We start from the raw sequence: 18,023 nt of genomic DNA on the forward strand, positions 1-18,023 counted from the left end.
ATTCTGTTCTTGTGGATATAAATGAAATATTGCTCGCATGGAAAAAAAAAGATTGGTTGCTTTCATAAGATCTTGTTGGTGCTAAAACCAGCTAATTTTAGCCCATTGCTAAGTGGTTACCAGGCGACACAATGACACCATAACAGATAATGTATAACATGTCTTGAAATTAAAATTATTTATAGGTGCATAAATTCCTAAAAATTGTAATTTTAGCCTTTTGGTAAATTGTTGCTAGGCAACACGATGACACAATAATATGTGATATAGATAGGAACCTTCAGGTGCCTGAGAGAATTCTAGGAGGAGATTTTGTGTATTACAGTAAGATACTAATAAAAAAACACGAACTGCTCCTTCTTTGCTGTTACTGTCTGTTCCTGTGTCAGGATTTAATATAGCGCCTTTTTCTAAATTTCCCATAATGAAATCATGAGTAATTGAATTGTGTGACATTTAGTTAATTTGTAAAATTACACAGCTGCCAGTATAAATAGAACCAAAACAGAATGTTTGGCCAGCGTTCAATTCAGTCATTACTGCAAGAGCAGCATTAATACAAAGACTGCTGTATCGTATGTTTAATATGACAGATCAGTGTGGCATAAAAAATGATCAGATAGTGCTTACAACAACATTAGACAGCACAATGCAAGGAGCAAAGACAGTCTTAGTTTGGACCCAATGGAATTATGCAAATGCAGTTATCACTAAGTACTTGGAAGCCTTGCAAAATAAAATTATTGAAGAGTTGTTAAATTGATTAACCAGATCCCAGGATGAAAACATTTTAATGATGTTTCACTGTGTAACATGCCCACCTACATATTCAGAAACCAACTCCCTACCCTTCTGAGCAAATAATAGTTGTTCAGTAAGAGCCTGTGTTTAGTAGACCCCAAGGCTCTTCACATATATTAGTTTTCAATTGCATATGCAAGTAAAGAAAGAAATATCCTTATCAGACCAAAGCATGCGTTTATAACAGGAAGGGCTCAGAACTTAAGATAAGTTCAGAGTAAGTCTTTGTAGTTGAGTATATCAGCAGGAGCACACCATTACCTGGTTTCTTCTAAGGAAAACTTGCAATTTGGATGTTAATGCAGAAACAAACATTAAACGTGAGAGCCAAAGAACCCCAGCTTTGTTGCATTATTAATGGTTGCAGAGAGATAGCATAAAAAAGAAAGGTGGAGAGTAAGACTAGGAGAAAAGAAGACAGGAAGCAAGAAAAATGGCAATTTAGAAAGAAAGGTGAATCAAAAGCAAGAATAGAAAATGAATAAAACATAAATACATGCTATAAATATTACAACGACAAACAAAACAGAAGCAAAAAAAGTGAATGACACTGGAGAAAATCTGCAGGACTGAAAAAGGCAGATTAATCTCATTTGAGTTTATTCAACCAATTAAACCGACTCCCATCTCCCTTGCTGTTTCTGTCTGTGCCAGATCAGCAAACCGCACAGTCTGTGCCACCCAAACTCTCAGTACCTGAAGCAACGAGCTATTTAAGCACCCATTAAATTATTCAGAAACCTCAGCAGTGTGCTGAACAAACTCTAAAACCGACTTTACCTGAACTTTTCATATCTAGTCTCATGTTGTTGTTGTTGTTTTTCGTAGTTCGACCCTTTATTTCTGTCTCATTCCTTTTATCTTCCTGTTCACATCTTGTAAATTTCAAAAATAAAAACAGAAAGTGTCATTTGCAGTCCAGAACTGTACAGACCTGTTGTCCCTATTCATATAGATATTGTAAGCAATGAGATATCAAGCTTGAGGCACAAGGCTGAAAAATAGGGCATAGGCTGAGATACAGTGCACGCTCTCTACAGTGAACAATGATTTGCAGGGTGAAAAATGATATGTGAGCTGGATTATTTTCTGTCAGGGTGTGAAATATTGTCACAGCCTTACAAGCCAGTGTGATTATGGGGTTTTTTTAATAACAGATTTCAAACAGATCTTCAATATCTTAAAACTCTTGCAGCAGATGAGCTACATGTGCAACTTTCACATTACCCCAACAGTTCCTCTTTTTTTTGTTCTCTGACCCACTTTGCTACTGTCTCCATCCATTCGGTGTCACACCTCCAGACTCACCTCAGGGGCATCATCCCTTTGGCCCATAATCCTTTATCCACATTGGTTGCAAACAATAACCACTGAAGCTAATTCCTCTTTATTTCCCCTGAGTGCTGTATCGCTCCTTATATTCAATAAAAAAAAAGTTTTCGTTTCCTGAATCAAAAAATGATGTCTCCAACCTTTAAGCTTTGTTCATTCATTCTTTACACCTCCTCATATTGTCAGTGCGACTGCTCCGTGTTGGTCTGCAATGAATCTGTAGGTTTTATTGCTGCTGTAGATCAGAGTTTTAGCCCATTGGATCCTATGTGGGTGTCTTTCAAAACTCAAAATTGAACAAAACACAGAGGAGATACTAAAGTACAACAGGAGCCCAGTTCTTTAAAGTTGTATCTTACCCAGTGGACATTTGTATTTCTCGCTGTATGAGTCACATGTGAGAGTGTAGATTTCCCCCTATTTTAAAAACAGAAGTTCTGTGACGTGATCTTTATAGAGACAGAGCTGGAGTTGGTAGAGTTTTCTCTCCACCTCGCCATAGTGCTACAGGCTGACATGCAGCTCCAGCTGTCAGAAGAGTTCAGGGGAAACACATTCACTCCACACATCACACAAATCCATCCATCACCTCATCCAACCCTCTGACATCCAGCCTTCTCTCTCTGTCAGATTCAAATGCTGTCTAGAGGAAGGCTTGGAGCTGTGTTGGAAACCCATAGCTGGCTTAGCCAAAACCATGAAAAATGAATGTATTTTTCTATTGTGCTCTGGGGGAGGCTATCAAACTATCTTTTTAAGGCACCAAAACAGCTTCCTCTTTGTAGAAGAAAGATCACTGGTTGAAGAAGTCTTGCAGAGGAGGGAACCCATGAAAGATGAAGAGACAATCCGATGCTCCTTCTGTTTTATTAATGCCTGTGAGGAAAAGCAAGAGTTTCATTTTATTTTTTATTTTTTTGTCATTTGTCATTTGCTAAATTTCCTGTGTTCAAATGTGGAAACTACAGTACTGTGCAAAAGTCTTGAGTTTTGTCTTATATTTCTGTATATTTTGCTCCCAAGAAGATAGAATCTCTTTGATTTTTTAATTGTTCTCAAGGTTTTCTGTGTTTCTTCGAACATTGGCTACCTTTTCACTAATTTTCAGTCCAGTTTTTTTCTTTTTTGGTTAAGCAACTTAACACAGACCTATGAATCACTGAGTTATAAAAAGGTACCTAACTCATGGGATAAAGCAGAGTTGTATTTACACATAAAAGAAAGTTTATCATGGATCCAATCTTTATGTTGCTACTAGCATCCTGCCACAAAAATTTTAAAAAAATCTTCCCATTTCTGTACTTGAATTAATAAAGAAATGACAAAGATAATACAGTTACATGGTTTGAAAGGCATAAAATAGTATTTTTGCACCAGCAAGGAAATTCCTAGCTGAAAATTAGGCACATCTCCGTATGCTGTGCAGTGAGTCCTTTGAGAAAACTGTACAAGTGGAAGACAAAAAAAGAAGTGGCACACCTAAAAAAAAAAAAAATATAGCTATCTACAGCAGAAGAACAATATCTGAAAGTCATGTCCTTCACAAAAAGGAAAAAGGAAAAACCTGATGTAGAACCCGAGAGATGCATCTGGCCCGACAGTTGATTCAGCTACTGCTCACCTAAGTCCCACCAGAAAAGGTCTCCCTTCTTAAGGAAGCGAAACAGGGAGAAAAGGCTAAAGTATGCTAAATTATAAAATAATTAAACTGAAAGTCAGTGATGACTGGTCTTGTCAAGTGATGAATCCAAATTGTCACATTTAAGGTTGGGAGAGACAACAGTGAGTTTCTAGACCCATCTGTGAAACACAGTGGAGGCTCAGTCATGGTTTGGGTTGCATTTCCGCCACTGTTGTTGGGGATTTTGTCAAAAATTGGAATTATGGACACATAAAAGTACAATCAGATTTTGATTCACCATGCTGTACCATCTGGAAAGCATCTGAAGTTTGACCAGTTTAATTTTGCAGCATAGCATTGATCCCAAACACACTGTCAATGCAGTAAAAACATACCTATATAGAAGAAAAAAAACCCACTATCAGTCATAGACTAGCCTCCCCAGAGCCCGGACCTCAACATTATAAAGCAGTGTGGATCATCTTAACAGAGAACAGAACAAAAGGCAGCCAAAGTAAGGTGAGATTTAGAATCCTGATATATCATTCTCTGCATACCTATATGTTGTCAATAAAATGATGGCAGTAAATAGCTTTATAAAGCACAGATCAATCGGATGACCTTGGAAGAGAGTTCAGATTTCAAATGTGACATATATACAGTGTTGGGCAAGTTACTTTGAAAAAGTAATTAATTATAGTTACTAGTTACTTCTTCAAAAAAGTAACTGAGTTAGTAACTGTTACAAGATTCTAAAAGTAATTAATTACTTGAAAAGTAACTATTGCGTTACTTTAAAAAAAAATGTTTTAACCCTCCGGGGTCCAGGTTATAATTGGCCATTTTTCACTACTTTTAAATCTTCCCTCTACATTTCACTGTTAAACACTATTTACTTTGCCTTGCTTGGTGTCATTCTTTTCAGCACAACCTCACGTGTCTGAATTTACAGTTATGTATTCATTTTGATATACTGTATTAACACAATTGATCTAAAATCAGACAAAAAACATAAATTCCAAGTAGAAAAGGTTTTCTACTGTAACAACCACAAACATGTTTATTGAATCATATTTCATAACTTTAAATGCAAATATAAATTGTCAATTTTAAAATCATATGCACAAGTTTTGCAGACAAAGTTATTTGCAGCCATTTACCGTTTACCCTTTTTTAAATAACCACTTCAAACTATTTACAGAACAATCAGCTGTTCTGCATTTAGTAAGATGCCGCACAAATTATTTGTGCCACTTCAAATATTTCTGTCCAACATAAAGGAGAACATCACAGCCTGATACATGGAGACAGCAGTCACCTCATTGTTCTGACACACAACACAAAACTATCCACAACACTACACACTAACTACACAAGACAACACATTAACTACACACCCCAAACACGCTAAATATCACAAATCTCTCACATCTCAAAACTCGCTCTCTCTCTTTTTCTGCTTTCTCTCTCTCTCTCTCTCTCTCTCTCTCTCTCTCTCTCTCTCTCTCTCGCTGTCACTCCTAAAACTTCCCCCTCTTCCTAAACAACCAAATGTCATGTTGCCATATCATTTTTGATTGGTCGACATGGTGCATTTTTTCACCAACACGAAAGGGGTGGGGTGTTTTTTTTTGGTTTTTTTTGGTCATATGCAGAGAGCGCTTGCTAGCGCTGTCCTTAGACAGTAAACATGATGAAAGTATTGAGGAAAAACATGCGCATATATTGTTTATCATGACTCTGGTTTTACCTGGACTATCGACATGATTTAAAAACTGATATATATCACCTTGTTGCTTTGCCATCTTGAAGTGGTCATGTGATTGGCTTACCACGACTACTATATTCTTCCTCAGTTAAACAGCAGCACTCATGCGATTGTTTTGCCCCCCTGAGCTCCAGGTGTTGTGCCAAAAAGTGATCGTCTGGCAGAAAGTGATTGCCGTCCGTGGGAGCGCGCGCAGCTGCTTAAAGCTGCAGCACCCAGATTACTTACAGCTACTTCCATGCAACTGATATAAGGTGTGGTAAGCTGAACACAGCTTCAACCGTCTGTTTGTTAAAAAATAGTAACGCGACCGCATTTTCTTGTTAGTAACGGTAACGGCGTTGTAACAATAGGAATAGTAATTAGTTAGATTACTCGTTACTGAAAAAAGTAATGCTGTTAGTAACGCCGTTACTTGTAACACCGTTATTCCCATCACTGCATATATATTTGTTGCGAATACACATCACACTTGTATATTGTGTCAAAGCTGTGAGGCTTTTTGCCAGTTTCCACCCAATAAATCATTAAGTTGACCTTGGTGGAAGTAAGCCAACTTTCAGTGGATTGTTAACGTGACCCCAATCTACACCTCTAGAAATTTTTAGCAGGATCAATTTGAAACTTTGTGAGCTATTGTGTTTACAGACAATATCCCACACAAACTCCACCAAAAACACAACCTTGTAGTAGGAGGAGGTAATAATGGGTAGCTCAAGACTTTTGAACACTACTGCAATTCAATCCATCAACTAAATCATTACTCACTTAACTTCAGAAAAAAGGAATTCAACAAGATACAATAATATTACAACAGGATAAGTACACAAGACGACACACCAGCTAAACTGGACAAACACGCCATTCAGTGTGTCCTTAAGTTTAAACACAGCCCACTGGTGGCACGTTCGTAAACAACATATGCACAAAACATATGCCAGCTCCCACACATACGCTTAAAACTGAACATATAGGTAGAACTTGAACACTTTACACCTTACTTGGTATACATATTTCTCTAGATTAAGCTACAGGTGAGTTAAGATGCTGAGATTGTTGTGACCTATAAAATGACTATTAATTGAAAGCATTTTATTTTAAATGCATCCCTAATTAACCTTCTTTTCTTTCCTAAACAGTGAGTATAACATGGCCAGCTCTTGGCCTCTTCTCAATGCATCTTGATACTTTTTTAAATTTATTTTTCCTCATTTCTCTTAACAAATGAGCAAATTTCTCTGACCTTTACATTAAATTCTAGAAAAACTAGGCCAACATAGTAGTGGCAGAATAGAAAACAAATATGTAAGCATGGATTGGTAGAACAGATTGAGGTCAGTTATTCAGAAACCTGCAGGCGCTGAATTGTCACAACTCCTACTTTTCATACCTGAAAACTGTTGATGAAAACTACAAGCTACCCATCATGCAAAGAGAAACACAAGGATCTGTTAGATGAAATTATTAATTCCCCATTTTTATTTGAAAGCACATGTGGAGCAAGACCCTTCTGTTTTATTGAGCCTATATTCAGCAGATTGTGATGTAGCCATTATTCATAAAGAGAGGCTACTTGTGTGAATTGCACAAGCAATGGGATGATATGTCAATCCATCAGTGTATCTCTATTAATTTGAGCTCTTGCTGTTGTTTTGTCTTACTGTAACTGGATGACAGTTTTAGTAATGAAGAAGGCATATTGTCAATTCAGCACGAGTGTCAGGTTAGCGAGAGTGTGTGGGAGACGTCTGTGGAGGGCTGTTACAGGGAGTGAAGAAAATTACTAAGTGCATAATGATCACTGCTTAACAGTTTGATAAAACATAACTGCAGTGAATGCTGCTTCAGAGTGGTGTGGCATGTTAATGTGCTATACTGCGGTTATGAGGAAATGGTGGTGATGAAACATCTCTGCAGGTGTGTAAACGAATCGAAAATGAGTTTTATTCTCAAGGAAAGTACGAGACAAACGAGCATAACGTCGCAATGTGAGGACATAAAGTAGATGACTGAAAACTTACTTGGACACATGTGAAGGGAAAACGATCACTTGCTAATTTGCACACTTGATATTAGAACATTGCTTAGTGTTGTCAATATCTGAGCTCCCCTGCTGCGACTGGATGCTTGAACAGAGAGTGTGTTATGAGCACTTCAAGTGGGCGATTCTGTAAATAAACAGGACGCAGCTTTTGCTGAGTTCATTTTGAGAGCATTAAATAACAAAAACATGACATCACAGGGTTAGAATGGATCAATTAAAGTGCAAATAAATTAGCACCACAAAGAAGGATCCATCCATTTTATTCTGGGTCGGGGTGAGATTGGAGTGTATCCCAACTAAGTTTGTGGGAGAGGCTGAGTATACTCTGGACAGGTGTATCACAGGGCTAGAGTTAAACCTAGTTGTTTTCATGATTTCATTAAAAAAAGAAAGTGGCAGGAGATTTGTCTGGGCCTAGTCAATAAAAGAAATGGCAGGGTTATGTAGTAAAATGTGTTTTCAATTTTTTAAATCCATCATTTTAATCTCTTAGAAAAGCCAAACTTTCTGTGTGTGGCTCTAGTTGATTGGTTTTAGTCAATGGGCATTCGCATTTGTTGATATATATGCCTGAGCTGTTGCTGTAGCCTTGCATTTCTATGAGAGCATCATCTTCAATCTGATTGTTCTCTGTGGATTGGACAGAGGTGCTGAGATGAGGTGCCCAAACTTGTATTTGTGCCATTCTTGCATTCTTGTGGTTGTTTCAGAAGGATAATGCCTGTCCCAGCACTGCCAGAGTGACATAGGCCTTTCAAAATGTCTTCTTTTGAACACGTAGGGACATGCTGGCTCGATGTGCTCTTCAGAAGCCACAACCTAGGAACATTGCACAACTGCAGGCTGTGTTCACCCAGGAATGCTGTGCAATTCTCAAACTATAGATCTGGACACTTGCACAGTCTGCTTGCATCATGTCCAGAGAAGATCATTCCTTATATTCCTTGTTTCATATATGCACATATTATGGTGTGGACTTAAAATCTGTTATTCACAAACTTGTATTTCTTTTTTTTTCTTTTTTTTGGACTAATATATTAAAGCTATGCTGGGAATACTTTTTAGATTATTAAGATACTATATTTATACATGCAAAGATCAGAGACTTGCTGCCTTCAGCATGCATGATTTAATGTTCCCCTGTATGAGATTTGTGTTTTAATCAATGTATCAAACCACTATTACTAAGTTATTATTATTCATATAATCCATCCATCCATTTTTATAGCAATAACTAGGTCATGAGGAGAGTCCATCACAAGACTAACACAGAGACAGACAAACCACTGTCCACTTTGACTTTAACATCTGAAGAATCATTTCCAAACATCACATGTTTCTTGGATTGTCGGAGGAAACACAACTGACCAAGAAGTTCAAACCAGGAACCTGGCTATATATGTGCTAACTGGTACCTTTGAATATTTAGGTCTAATTAATAGTATTTTTCCCCTTTACTGTGGCTTAAATATTTTTGGTTTAACTGCATCCTCCCATTACAATTGATAATTTGTGATTGTTCTCCTTTCTGTTTTCTTACTTTATGTAGAAAAATGGGTTGGCCCTCCCAAGCTAAAAAAAAGGAAGTAGCTGTTTATTTGCTCAAAGATTGCCTGCTTATCACTGCTCTTTTATTAAATTCTAATTACATCATCATCAATGTAGCATATCGTATCATTAACAATGTATTACTGTGTAGTTTTACTAAATGGTTTTGCATCATAGGCATATGTTTGTGTCCACATTATTACCCTCAGTTTTTGTCCTGCTATTTTGCAATTATAAACACCAACGCAATAACAACTGCTGATAAAATACCTTACAGGGTAGTTTTTTGGGGGTAATTAAGTAGTAACAACTTGCTAGTTCTGTGTTATTACTTTATTTTCACAAGGTGGGTTAACATAAGGTACTAGCTACCTTATATTAACCCACCATTACCACAACTGTAACAGAAAGTGATGCCCGTATTTAGTCAAATGTACTTGTTATATTGTTTTTATCTTTATTTCATTTTTATATTATGTGCATGCAACCCACTGAAATGAAACAGAAGTGTGGTTTAAATCCATTTTTTACATTATATATGGATTATGTTGGAAAACAATGAACTGTTTCTGTCATTTATATTACAGATCCATCACTCAGAGTTCCATATGGTTAAACAGCTTTTTTTACTCATTGACATCATACACACTTTCAAACACACTTTGAAGTAATAGGTTATATTATGCAGCATTTATTTATTTATTTTTTTGACACATTTAGATCAATGTAAAACACTTGATAAACTCCTCAAACTCGTCTGTGTTGCTTGTTTTACAGAAATCATTGATTTGCAAAAGCTTCAGCATTGAGTCCAGAGGTTGGTCAGTATAAATGCTTTAAACTTGCAATATATATGAAAGCGAAGTGAGTCTACATTCCATCTAATCAAACTCTAGTCGCTCTGTGATGTTCTTACCAGGCCAACTCTGTGTTACAAAAAAAGATACTAAAAGCAGTCTTCAAGGCTTTAGTGTCGGTGTTTCATGTGAAGGTCTGGATAGAGAAATGCCAGGATGTTACTAATGAACACAAGTAGCAATGCCTGGAGAGCTCGTCTTTTCATGGCTACTCAACGAACTGATTAGCAATTCCTTTTCTGCATTTGAAGCCAATCAAAGTGGCTGACAGAGTTTAATCACTTGATATATCCTTTCATTTCCTCAAGCATTTTTTGTGCGGTTTACATGTTGGTTTTCAATTACACTCTGAGCGGCTCTTACTCTTGGGGGTGGGGATTCAAAAATGTGTGTCTCAAAATGTCTGACACTGAGCAATAAACAAACAAATATAGCTGCTATAGTCTCTTGATGTTTGGCACGTGCAGGGATAATAGCTCATTAGGCCCCTAGTGTGTGAATGATAGCATATAGCGCTCGTGATGGGCAATCATTTGCTTTAATTAGAGTAAATGCATTCATCTTTCACTGTGTTCTCTGCTCACACTGGGGGCTCCTTGGGGATTTTCCTACGCTCTTAATTCCTCCCGTCTGCCTCTTCTATCTGTCGTAAGACGATGTAAGAGAAGAGGTGCACATTGTAATACACTCCTTACTAATACATTTCTCAATATTCAAAGAGACAAGAAGCTGTGCCATGAAGCTAGCATAATAATTATGGAGACCTTTTCCATGTGAAAGAGATTGATATCTCGTGGCATTACATCCCTCTGCACCAAGGGTGTTTTCACACTAGGCAATCTGTACTGTACCCTAGCATGTCTGACCCCAAAAGTTCAGTTAGTTGGACCGTGTGATTGCTGTTTGCTGTGCCTGGGCTTGACTAAGTGTAATGTGCCCTACATACAGAGGTTGGCCCTGAGCACAGTTCAACTGGACTATGGCACGTACTGATGTAGTGTAATCAGTAATAATACCCAAGCATTTAAAATTATCAAAATAATAATTAAGGCAAAAAAAAGAAGAAGAGTTGTACAGTTTGTAAAAGCCTAAGTCAATGTTCTTGAGGTCTGGTCTTTGGGGAGATCATTTTATGTTTTTCTATCTAGCTATGGTTTTATTGCATGGGTAGTGTGTTTGGGACCATTACAATGCTGAAAAATGAAGCAGTTGTCAATGAGATGCTTTCCATAGAATGTTGCTGGACACAGAGCATGACAGAGCCATATGTAAGATGCTGATGGCTGCAGACACTCACCTCTCTCCTGACCTCCTCCATATCCAGTATATTACCAGAAGTATTCACTGACCTATTCATCATTGAATTAAGGTGTTCCAATCACTTCTATGGACACAGGTGTATAAAAGCAAGCACTTAAGTATGCAGACTGTTTCTACAAACATTTGTGAAAGAATGGGTCGCTCTCAGTGAGTTCCACCTGTGCAGCAAGTCTAGTTGTGACATTTCCTCACTACTAAATACTAAAAGCAACTTAGCCTAAAACACAAAGCAAGGTCAGTGAATGCTGAGGCACATAGTGTCCAGAGGTTGCCAACATTCTGCAGAGACAGTCACTACAGACATTCAAACTTCATGTGGGCTTCAGATTAGCTTCATGGAATGGGTTTCCATGGTTGCATCCAAGCCTTACATCACCATGCTCAGTGCAACATGTTGGATGCAGTTATGCAAAGTATGCCACCACTGGACTCTAGAGCAGTGAAGGTCGAAGACGAATCCTGTTCCTATGTCTGGCAATCCAATGGACAAGTCTAGGTTTGGAGGTTTCCAGGAGAACAGCACTTGTCTGACTGCACTGTAGCAGGTGTAAAGTTTGGTGGAGGGAGGATTATGATACATGATTGTTTTTCACCAGCTGTCCTCATCCTCTTAGTTCCAGTGAAACTCTTAATGCTTCAGCATACCAAGACGTTTTGGACAATTTCATGCTCACAACTTTGGTAAGTGGTGAATAGACTGAACCAACAACCTTCCATTTAGTAGATGACCTGCTCTACCTCCTGAGCTACAGCCACCCCGACTTTGGCATTAGTTTGGGGATGGGCCCTTCCTGTTCCAACATGACTGAACCCCAGTCCACAAAAAAAGGTTCATGAAGACATGGATAAGCGAGTTGGTGTGGAAAAACTTGACTGGTCTGCACAGAGTCCTGACCTCAACCTAATAGAATGGGATGAATTAGAGTTTAGACTGAGAACCAGGCCTACTCATCCAACATCAGTGTCTAACTTTACAAATGTGCTTCTTGAAGAATGGCCACAAATTCCCATAAACACACTCCAAAACCTTCTGGAAAGCCTTTCCAGAAATGTTGAAGCTCTTATGGCTGCAAAATGTCAGCTGACATTATATTAAACCTTAAGGATTAAGAACAGGATGTCACTCAAGTTCATATGACTGTGAAAGTAGTTGAACGAACATATAATATAGTTTATGCTAATGACAGTTTGAACCAAAAATTTCAGTTTGGATTTATCACCCCTTAAGACCTGTTGCCACTGATGCTCAGTGTAGTTCTTGTGTAATTTGGCATCCCTCATCCTTTTCTCCCTGTTTCCCTTCCCTATGAATGTCTTCTTGACAGACACCAATCCACTGAGACCATTTTTTTGTGTGTGTGTTCCAACTCATCCAGTTTCCTAGAATTTTTAAGGACACGTTGCTGAGCTATGCCAAGTTTCTGGCTAATAGCTGTTTGCGAATCACCCTGTTGGTGCAAAAATATTATGTATTTATTTATACCAATAACTGTGTTACCTTAGGCTTTTTTAATACACTCAAATAAAGAAATGGGAACACATGCATGTGGTTTGCATATCAGATGCAGATTAAAATTGGTTATTTGCTGCGTTGTGTGTTATATGTAAACACAACGCAGATTCATTTTCCTTATTATACCTGAATGTTTCATAGGTCATGATAGGCATTTTAACAAACATCAAAAAACAAAACATTCCTTTGAAAATGGTGAGGTACGAGGACTGGACTTAAAATGTGTTAAAAAGCATGCAATGTCCAAAGAGAAACTGCAAAAGACCTTCCAAAACTTGGGGAATTATCGATCAAGGCCTTGGAATATAATTCAAATATATATACACAAGCAAATTATGAAGAAATGAAGGGTTCCTCAATATGTTTCTCATGACCCATTGAGACGGAGGTCTGGCTGTCTTTGCTTAGACAGCTGCCACTGTAACCCATTGAGGGTTAAGGATTGTTAAACCCTAGATGTTTTGCCATTTAGAAAGATCCTTTGACAACAAGCAGTCCTAAAGCAATATTTATCTTCTCTTCTGCTATCCACCATTTACAATTAAGTTAACAGACTGGACAGGTACTATTGACAGCAAGGTAGTTAGCTGGACATTATTAGTGACTCAAATTCTGTCATTGAAACCATGCTTAATGTTTTCTGTAGACCTCTGACCTTCCTGTTGACCAGTTCAGTCAAGGGATTGATTTTCCTGCTTTTATAGTCTTAAAAATAGTCCAAACACCTTTTGTAAAGCAGTATTTACTGTAAAAAGTCATAACTCAATGTTAAGTATAGATCCACAGAAGGTCACTTATGATGCCTGATTTATTTTTTTCCCTCCTGCGCTTCATTCATTACTACATTTACCATCACCTCTGAATACCTGTCAGCTAATGAATTCTCATACTTCTCTGGTCACTTTTTATCTTGTCCCTCTCAGTCAAAAGGTCGTTCCTTAGTTATGGTTTTACATTATGAGCGAATATGCAATGACCAATATTTTTCTGTCATTTTAGTGTCATTCAGTGTAAATATATGGCCTTGTCAGCAAGTAATTAGAGTTATTCATTTGGTATTTAACCCAAAATTAATCTTTGGTGAGAATTTGTAGATAGCATGTTTATTTTGAGTTCACAGTTTGTTACAGGGCAATAGAAACTGTGCAAAAAGGGATCAGGTGCACCTTGGTATGTCATTGTCAGATGCCATTCTATTAAAAACCACAATTTCGACACACTTTCTCAAAATATTGTATTCTCATGACAAGGTGACACATCTGGCTGGAGAAGAAATCCAATTTAATTAAGTGAGCCTAGAATCTTAGCCTCTCTCCTTGTTTGAACAAATTTTGTCTTGGGAGACAAACATGCGTCTCTTGATCTTTGGGAATGCGTCATTTTTTTGTTTTTCTTGATTGACGAGTTTTTGACAGAAAATGTTCATTTCGATTGCTCTATAGCAAGAAAACAATCACTGATCATAGAATTTCTGCAAATTTCACGAGTTTTACCTGAAAGTAAAATATCCTTTACTTGTCAGCACTAGGCTTGAAAAATCCAGTGTTACTAATGGTCCCATTCACACACTCCTACACTGAAGTGAATGGTTCACAAACATGAGGCTGAAACCAAGCTTTCTACAAAAAGAGCTCTATTAAAATCATCGTGATATAATGTCATTGTGCATATGTGTAGTTTTTCACGCTATTTAACAGAAAAATGCTGCTGATAAATGGGATTTGTAAAGCAAATGAACACAATCGAAGTGTAAAGGATAAAAGACTTGGCATCATCATTTGATGACAGAAAATACTGAATTTATTTTGGCCCTTAAACTGTCATTTGGCAAACTGGTGACATGTTTATGACATTTCAGTATTATTTGTGTATAAAAAGACAGCAGCTAGTCCTATGTGAAAGTTTCATCTATAAATAGATTGGTACTCGTTGTAACCATATACTGTATATTAGTGCTGGGCGATATGACGATATATATCGTGTGGACGATAGAAAAGTGTCTATCGCGCCATTTGTCTTCTATCGTCTCTATCGTTTCTAACCCTAATTTTATAAATTATTACATAAAATATATCATTAACCCTTTACAACCGGTCGGAGCAGGCACACTCCGTTTTGCCTAACTATTTTTAAATCCCTGTAGTACTGGAACCACGTGAAATAGCGCAATAATTTTTTTTTGCATATGAAACCGTAGGAGTTGTACTTACATCTTATTCCATTAGCTTGCCCTAGGTCATGGTTTCCTTCCACATATAGATTTGCAAAAATTGCATAAAAAGCACTTCCAGCAACAAAAACATAATATTCCAGACTTGCAGCAACAAAAACATAATATTCCAGAAACACGCTTTGCCGATCCGATCAGCTGTTCATAACACATACTACATTGGAATATAAGTCAGCGCGAACTATTGCATGTCCGACATTGTCTGTCCGAAACCGGAAGTGACGTCATTTTCGCGGAAAATATAGTTTTTTAGCTTCAAAGCATATGTTGGTGTTTTTAAAAGTCATGTTTGACTTTATGCTCTTCTGTATCGTTTCCGGGATGCTTAGAAGTCAAATTACACTGTTGGAAATAGTTTATTTTGATGCACATGCTGTGTTTTTGCAAATTTGCATTTATTTATTTTCATTTTTCCTGTGGTATATAAAAATTTGTGTATCTCAAAAATAAAACTATGAAGACACTCAAAATAAATTTCTCGTGGTTGGAAACTATTTTGTGCAACTTTTTTGTATTTACAGTTTTGAGGGATAAGCCTCTTAAATTTCTCTAACTAGAAGTATATGTAACAAAAAAAAAGATTTTCAGATTTTTTGTAGTTTATTGCACTTTTTTGCAATTTATGTAGTTACTATGGACTTAATGCATACATATTATTAAACTTTGGGCTATAATGGTTGTATTGATGTATAGCAACTTGAAATGCTCCCACAAATGGCACTACAGCATGTAAAATGTAAAGATAAGCTCTGGCAGACTTGGTTCTGTGGTAGGTCTTAAGGGGTTAAATAGCCTGTGGCAAATATATTAGTGTTGTCTTCTCACTATACATACTCTTAACTTTATGCAAGAGAAAATAAAGTATAAAAAAATTATATTTTTCGCAAAGAAACTCCGTCTTGTGGTTTTGCGACATGGTACTGCTTTACGTGCACCCGGATTTGCGACATGCTTTACGGTAACTCAAAACAAAGACTGCACCCTCTCCACTCGCTGTTTACAGACTGCATACTTTCCAGGTGACCACAGGTCAGGTGGTATATCGTGATATATATCGTTATCGTGATATAAAATAATTCATATCGTGATAAATATTTTTTCCATATCGCCCAGCACTACTGTATATGAATATTGAACATAACTACTGAGATATCACCCATTGGTTTTTAGACTCACATTTCAAAGCCTTTGTTCTAATATTGTAATCACTGATACCTCTAACCCTGAAGCAAAATTGTTAGGTTTGATTAGCAAGCTGCTTTCAGTATTGGTGCATCACAGACACACACAGAAGCTGATAAGTGTTACTCACTTAAGTAAAATATATATTCTAAAATTTCACACACTAACATTTGAGTACAAACTTTTTGGTGGAGTGTGAAAAAATTTATAAAAAGCATAACCATATTATCTGTCAGGTTTTAAAAATTCTAAAGAAAAAGAAAAAACAGACACACAGTCAAGGGGTCAAGTTCAGAAAACTGGAAATATTTCAGTCAGATGAAATGCAACATCCCCTGAATCAGACTGGGGACCTGTCTGAGGTGTACCCCGCCTCTCACGCTATTATAGCTGAGATATGCTCCAGCCAACCGCCACAAAAAGATAACTATGACTAAGAAAAATATTTGAAAGTTGAAAGTTGTGGTAATCTATATCCAAAAATGGTACAGATGTCTAGCACTTTGAAGTGCCACAACACCTGAAGCAATGCCATATGAAAAACCGCAAAACTGAAGATGAAAAACATTTGCCAACAGTCTGCCTCTTGAACAGAGTTTGATCTTCAGGTGTCTCCTCCTGAGTGTAGTTGCCCTACAAAATGAAATCTTGCTTTTTCTGATAAAAGAGAAATTGAATTTCCCAGAAAGCTCTGCCTGATGGTAAAGGCAAGATGGGAAAGGAAAGAACCAGTTGAGTTAAGGTTTTGGTAAACATTTCATTTTTCATCAGGAAAACCTCTGAAATGTACTTAAAGGGTGTCTAAAATGCTCCGTCCACTAGGTTAGAAAAGGTACAAGTGGAAACTTAGAAGGCAGTTGGACCTGCTTTTTGCTGCTGATCATTGTAAAAGAGACATGAAACATCCTCAGGACCAGAAAAGCAAGTCCATTTGTCTTTGAGTTATTACTTGTGATTCTGTTGCTACATTTCCAAACAGAGTAAACTGTGATTTTTTTAGTCATTCTGTGTCATACAAGGCTCAGTGGTAACTCTGCATGATCTCTGTTTGATGGTTTGCTGGCTTACTATCAAATACCGCAACCAGTACAAGATTGGCAACATGCGGAATATATAATTATGCAAAACCAGCGCAGTCAAATTCAGCCGTAGCAAAAGGAAATATTATTCTGTAAAGTCCTATTTTATCATAGTGTGCAGCAAAATTAAACAGCTTTTCTTTTCATGATTAATATACAGCACGTCGATTCCAGGAAAAGGGAAATACAGAATAGCTGATTAGGACAAAGGTTCCTCTTTAAATGTAACAATGTGTCACCGTCAGTACCAAAGCACCCTTGGATGAAGTTCTGATTAGTCAGAACACTTTGCCATCCCTCTAGATACATAAAAGCTGAAGTGTATTAATCATTCATGTCAAAGGTGCAACAGCCTGAAGTACCAGGCAGCAATGGCAATGTCTTATGTCTATGCTTGAAAACCTTGGGACCTCTAGTGTTTCTTTAAAAGTCTCCCATCACTGTCCATTGGCTTTACACTGAGCTGAAATATTGATTACCTTTCATATGTGCATTTCCATCACAAACATACCACTAACCAGTGAGCTGCTTGTCAGAACCCTCTTAAACTGTATTATTTCTAGACTCTGTGAATTGCTGCCCATATAGGATTCATTTCTAGTTTAATTGGGCTAGCGTCAACATGATGAGCTTAATTTTTTGGTAAATTATTGAAGTGCAGAGAAAAAACGAGAGAAAAGGGGAGTTTGGATATTCTTTGTCATTCAACAGCTTTTCATTTTTCATGT

Source organism: Pelmatolapia mariae, linkage group LG4 (genome assembly GCF_036321145.2).
Source record: "Pelmatolapia mariae isolate MD_Pm_ZW linkage group LG4, Pm_UMD_F_2, whole genome shotgun sequence".
Taxonomy (NCBI): Eukaryota; Metazoa; Chordata; class Actinopteri; order Cichliformes; family Cichlidae; genus Pelmatolapia; species Pelmatolapia mariae.